The sequence below is a fragment of the Eleutherodactylus coqui genome, unplaced genomic scaffold (assembly GCF_035609145.1).
Source record: "Eleutherodactylus coqui strain aEleCoq1 unplaced genomic scaffold, aEleCoq1.hap1 HAP1_SCAFFOLD_72, whole genome shotgun sequence".
Lineage (NCBI taxonomy): Eukaryota > Metazoa > Chordata > Amphibia > Anura > Eleutherodactylidae > Eleutherodactylus > Eleutherodactylus coqui.
In genome coordinates this window covers 450,171-456,695 of record NW_027101776.1, presented here as the reverse complement: position 1 = coordinate 456,695, position 6,525 = coordinate 450,171, and the positions used below count along the sequence as shown (strand labels likewise).

The 6,525-nt window shown below is 50.5% G+C and overlaps 1 pseudogene; it reads left to right on the top strand.

Moving 5' to 3' along the window:
* The first annotated feature begins 5,747 nt into the window (after positions 1 to 5,747).
* On the top strand, positions 5,748 to 5,875 carry LOC136591248 (U2 spliceosomal RNA; annotated as a pseudogene).
* The last annotated feature ends 650 nt before the right edge of the window (positions 5,876 to 6,525 follow it).

Genomic DNA, 6,525 nt, shown 5'->3' with positions numbered 1-6,525 from the left:
TTCCTACAGCAGTTTCCAAAAGCGGGAAAAAAAACTGATGAGCAAGAGGTGCAGCACAGCTGCGGCTGCTAACAACCAAGCACTTAGATTTAGGCCTCATGTCCACGTGATACATGGCGGAAGTATCGCATGATACTTGTGCGACGGCTCGTGTTTTTGCGTGATGTCCTGTAGTTTTTATTTGTACCATTTTGGAGTTTATAAGACTTTATCGCTGTTTATTATAACTTTTTTTGGAGATAGGAATCGGTTACGTGCACACTTCCCATAGACTTGTACAGGGACCCTTGGTGCGCAAATGTGCACAAAAATAGAGCATGGTGAGGTTTTGCATGCATGCGAAATGTGTGAGTAAAGAGAATTCTGAAGGCATCCATTGAAACAAATATGTTTGTGTGAAGCGGCCCTTACTGTACTTTTGTTAGCACGAATCAAGCACATTTGCAAGCGCAAAAAAACACGCAACCATGCCGCCATTTATTGAAATGGGCTCTCTTGGAGCGTTAAGGATATGGGGGCGTGGTCAGACCATGATATTGTTCCAATATCCGCCTGTAAAACCCCCTCGAGGCCTGCCCACGGCAGCAGGAACATATCTATCCTAGAATAAGATGCATGTGGCGCGGAGAGAAACGTGTAGTCCCTCTACGATCCATGCATGCACCTCCACACGTCGTATAATTCTTCTGAGTGTATGATTGGGACAATGGGTGACATGCCCCTGCCGCTCGCGGTGGAGTCCAAGGTAGGGTCCACCACTGAGTTTAGATCTCCTCCGATCACCAAATTCCCCTCTCGAATTTTAGCCACTTCGGAAAGAACATGTTTGAAGAATTTGGCCCTGCCTTTTAAATGGGAAGTAGACATTTACTAGAGTGTAGGTGGTGGCGTTAATTACGCAGACTAATATTAGAAATCGCCCGCCTGGGTCCACGTATACGTTTTTTTGGGAAAATGTAACGTTCCGGCTAATGGCTATCATTACGCCTTTCTTTTTTTTCCCTTCATTTGATGCCAGGAAAATGTTTGGAAATTTAGGGTGGTTGCAGGGGGGGTGTTTATCTCTCAGGAAGTGTGTCTCTTGGGCGAGGAAGATGTCTGAGTGGGACTTAAGAGCCTGTCTCCAAAGCATGCTACGTTTATAGGGGCTGTTCAGGCCTTTTACATTTAGGGATGTGATGCTAATGGGCATAACTGGTAGGTGGTTTATACGCTGGGGAGTCGTTGTGTTTTTTCATATTAAGTATGGTGGGGGGGGGGGGGGTAGGGAAGTGGCCTCCTACTGAACCTTTTATAACTATATTTGACATAAGGAAAAAAAACATCATTAACAGTTAACAAAATCAAAATATAGTTCATCCAGCGCCTATCTGCACTGGATGAATGAACCTTAGGTAGGGGTGGCATTTTAAACCATCCACTTTAGGCTCCGTAAAGGAGAAATATAACTATGGGTTCAAGACCCTTTACAACATCAATTTATGCGTGTCTGCCATGCTTATCTGATGTTTTCCAGTCTTGTTCGATTCTTGTAGGAGATTCTACCGCCGTCCTCAGAGGCTTCTGAAGGATAGGGATCCCCCATTGTTTCAGGAACGAGACGCCTTCTTCTGGCGAGGTGGCAACCTGGATGGTTCCATTTTTTGAGATCAGTAGTTTGGTTGGGAATCCCCATCTATACTTGATGTGCGCCTCTCGTAGTGCTGCTGTAACTTCTGTAAACTTTCTCCGAGACTGCAGAGTGGCGGCTGAAAGATCTGGAAATATTTGTATGTCTTCATATGGAGTCGGTAGTGTGCCTCTACGCCTTCCAACTGCCAAGACTTCCTCTTTTATTTTATGGAAGTGTATTCTTGCTAAGATTTCTCTGGGGGCTGACTCAGGGACAGAGCGTGCTTTTGGAATTCTGTGGGCTCTGTCAACTGCATATTCGATCTCGGGAAGGTCCGGGAGGAGCGTTTGGAGTAATTTGAGTATATATTGTGGAATGTCAGGGGGGGTCACAGTCTCTGGAACTCCCCTAAATTTGAGATTGTTTCTTCTGGATCGGTCTTCCAAGTCTATGACCTTCTCTCTCAAATATGCGACTTCTTCCATACTGCCATGCGCATCTACCAACTCGTTGTGGGCTTTGGTAAATTCTCCCATTTTCCGTTCAAGGTGGTCAGTTCTGGTAGCTAGGTGGTCGATGTTAGATTGTAATTGACCAGAGAGGCTCTGTATATCTTTAGAAATGTCCTTTTGCAGCGAGATTAGCATAGTCTTCAGAGCGTTTATAGTTAAGGGGCTTTCAGAGTCGGGATAAGCTTGGAGATTGTTGATAGGATCTGTCTGCGGGGGAGTTTCTTGTGGATTGTTATTTTGGCTCTTTTTTGCCGCCGGTCCTTTTGGGGAGGGGGAGGCTGGTAGGGGGTCCTGAACATTCCTTTTCCCTCCGCTTCCAGGGGAGGTGTTGGGATTGGCTGGGGTAGGCGGGAGAGATCCTGTGGAGGAGTATGGAGACAGAGCCGCAGGGCTGTGGGTGTTGGGTATTTCTTCGGTTACGGGGATGTTTGAATGAGATGTGGCGGGTTTGTTTTTGTTGCTCTGTGTGCCAGGCGGGAAGTACTCTGAGAGTCTCCTGGGGGCCGTTGCTTTAATACGTCGCTTAACCATCCTGAATAGTTAATTCTTGGATATGCGCTGTGGATTGGTCGCTATTTGTTGTATAGTGGTCTACTGGGTGGCGTATTCTTTATGGAGGCGTTGGAAGGCGTAGTTGTTTGTTAAAAGTTCCTTTAGAAGCTCATTGATGTTGAGTGGTCCTGTTATGTGTTGCTGAGGAGCCTCATGTGGCGGGTGGAGTTAGAACATAGAGTCCTGCTATTCCATCTTGAGTGCCTTAGGTAGCGCTCCTGTAGAGTTTTGAAGATTTGTTAAGTGTGGCTTTGCCTGATAAGAGTCCTTTCTTTTTTTAGAACTATCAGTATTTGCTGAGAAGAAAGTGTTTGGGATTGAGGAGTCCGCTGGGTCGCACCGGGAATTTGATATTTGCGTCTGCGAGGCGCGCGATGTATTGCTTCCTTGGGTGTTGCGGGGGCTGGGACTTGCTTCCAGGCTATTTTGTAATGCTGAGGAGGCTATATAGTGTTTTTCTGTCAGTACCCTTTGGCACAGGGTCTGTCTTTGTGGGTTGCTGACAGTTTCTATATAGCAGTCTGGCTATGCAGATATTCCTCCACAGATCACTTGGCAGTAAGGTGGGGAGGTATTCTCCTTGTAGTTAACTGTGGGTCCCTCTTCTCAACACACTTAGGCCTCATGTCCACGGGGAAAATCAGATCCGCTGCAGATTCTCCATGTAGAATCTGCAGCGGGTCCCTCCTGCCCCGCGGACATGAGCGCTGAAAATGGGAATAAATGAGAATAAACTCACCTCCCATCCGCTCCGTTTCTTCTCTTCGCGGCGGCGTCATCTTCTCTCGTCGCGGCCGGATCTTCATTCTTCGGCTCGGCGGATGTGCATGATGACGTCGGTGACGTGCCTCGCGCATGCGCCGGGCCGAAGCAAAATGATCCGGCCGCGACTGAGAGAAGATGGCGCGGCGCCGAAGAGAAGAACCGGAGCGTGTAAGTAAAATATGATTTTTGTGTCCCGCGGATCCGGACGGCTTCCATAGGCTTCAATAGAAGCCCGCGGGAGACCCGCATGAAAATGGAGCATGGTCCAGATTTTTTTCATGCTCCATTTTTTTAAAAATCACTTTTATTGACGATCCGCGGGTATTTATCTACCCGCGGGTGGTCAATGCATCCCTATGGGGTGCGGATCCGCGCGCGGGAGAAGAGTTAAAATCCGCTGCGGATTTTAATTCTTATTTTCCCCGTGGACATGAGGCCTTAGGCCTCCTTCCCACGAACGGATTTACGCCGCGTAAATCCGCGGCAAAAATCCGCTGCGTTGCCCCATGCTATTAGGTTCTATTGAACCTAATAGCACAATGCACACGATGCGTAATTCCACCGCGGAATTACGCACCGTGAAATCTCCCGTTGTCACCCGCAGCATGTTCTATTTGCTGCGGGTGTACGCGCTGACGGCTTCCGTTCACGCTATCTCCCGCTGCAACCAGCGGAAGATAGCGTGAAAAAACGCTTCCCCGCCTACCGCCGCGCGTCATATGACGCGGCCGGTGCGTCACGTGACACGGCCGGCCGCGTCATGTGACGCGGTGGGCGTGTCACATGACGCGACGGCGGTGTGCAGGGAAGTGTCTTCACGCGATCTTCCGCTGGTAAGTATGGGGTCTCTGGGGGGCGCCGTGACGGGCTTCACTGCGTAATATTACGCGGCGGAGCCCGTCACGCTCGTGGGAAGGAGGCCTTAGGGGCCTCGTTGCTCTTTCTAATGGGCAAGGATTGGCTTTGTTTAGTGCTTTGAGAAAGGGATGAGAAGAGGTTCAGGTCCTGGTTATCTCTGTTTTGGCCACTAGATGGTGCTGTGGTGCATTGATATTTGAATTGCACTATACTTTAATGGAGCCTGCTGTCGGTCTGAGAGCTCCGGGGAGAGGACCTCCGTTCCCCCGCTGCACGTCAGAAATAGTGAGTACTGCTTTAAACTTTGCCTGGTGTTGATGTGCTGGGAGGATCACAGTATCCTCTCTTTTTTACTTTTCTGCTCTGGTCTGGCTAGTATGCCAAGCAGCCTGCTCGACTCAGGGGGGAGGGGGGGCGAGATGGCCGCTGCCTCACAGGGAGCTAGAGACTAGGTGCAGATCTTCCGGTGTGCCCGCCCGTGCTGATTGTCGGCTCTGGGGAGCAGGAGGGGGAAAACCACCAGCGTGGGGATTAGTCCAGCGGGGGATCACCCTGATGATTGTATGTGCCGCCGAGTTGCAGGTTGGTGGCCACGGCGGTATATTCAGAGGGAGGGAGCCGCGGCTGTGTATTTGCAAGGCGCTGCGGTGAGAGCGCGGGCACTGAGGGTGACAGAGCCTCCCCTCCAAGTCGGCAGGGGTTACCTTGTGCCATAGTCCTCTGCTTGGGGCTCCGTGAGCGGTCCTCGCCGGGTGTTTCTGAGCGCGGTACTTGTCGGGTTAGGGCGCGGGCCGCTGTGCAGGGCCGCGGCTCTTCGGCTTCTTTTTGGCGGCTGGAGATCACCAGGTGAGCCTTGTCCGGGCCGGTTGTGGGTTCTGGTGGGTCCCCAGGTGCTGTGCTCTTGTCTGCCTCTGTTTGGGTCACTGATTTGACCCAGAAAAGGGCTGAAAAGGGAGATTCTGTGGAGGAGCAAAACAGCGTGCGACCTCTCTCCTTGCTTGCTAAGCCACGCCCCGGGCCATAGTGTTTTTACGTCCTCCCGAAGTGGGCTTTATTCTCTGAGGAAGTAAAAACATGTGTCCTGCAGAGAATAAAGCCCCTCGGGCTCTGGACATGACAGCTCCATGCTGTCGGTGTCCGCAGCATGGAGCTGTCATCCCGGGCTGTTCGGACCCCCCCACCCCCGACATTGCGATCGGCGCTATGCAATGGATATGGATGCATTAGACACCTGCAGGTAGTAAAATACCTGCGGATGTCATTTTTCCCTGCAGGCGCGGGTCCCGGGTGCAGGAAAAAATCCGGACATGCTCCATTCAGGCGCGGGTCTCCCGCGGGGACGGCTCACCCTGGTTGAGAAGGCGTTGGGCGGGGCTATGCAAAGGTCTTCCGGCTCCCTCAGTGCATTGTGGGTGTGCCCGGAGTGCTGGCTGAGCGTGTTGCATCTGATACGTCCCCTATCTGGGGATCATATATTAAATGGATTTTTAGAACAGGGAGCTGGAAAAAGTGCTTGCTCTGTCCACTCCGCACATTGACCTGGTATTGCAGTACCTCCAGTACTGGTGCACCCCCTTTCCTACAGCAGTTTCCAAAAGCAGGAAAAAAAACTGATGAGCAAGAGGTGCAGCGCAGCTGCGGCTGCTAACAACCAAGCACTTAGATTTAGGCCTCATGTCCACGTGATACATGGCGGAAGTATCGCATGATACTTGTGCGACGGCTCGTGTTTTTGCGTGATGTCCTGTAGTTTTTATTTGTACCATTTTGGAGTTTATAAGACTTTATCGCTGTTTATTATAACTTTTTTTGGAGATAGGAATCGGTTACGTGCACACTTCCCATAGACTTGTACAGGGACCCTTGGTGCGCAAATGTGCACAAAAATAGAGCATGGTGAGGTTTTGCACGCATGCGAAATGTGTGAGTAAAGAGAATTCTGAAGGCATCCATTGAAACAAATATGTTTGTGTGAAGCGGCCCTTACTGTACTTTTGTTAGCACGAATCAAGCACATTTGCAAGCGCAAAAAAACACGCAACCATGCCGCCATTTATTGAAATGGGCTCTCTTGGTGCGTTAAGGATATGGGGGCGTGGTCAGACCATGATATTGTTCCAATATCCGCCTGTAAAACCCCCTCGAGGCCTGCCCGCGGCAGCAGGAACATATCTATCCTAGAATAAGATGCATGTGGCGCGGAGAGAAACGTGTAGTCCCTCTACG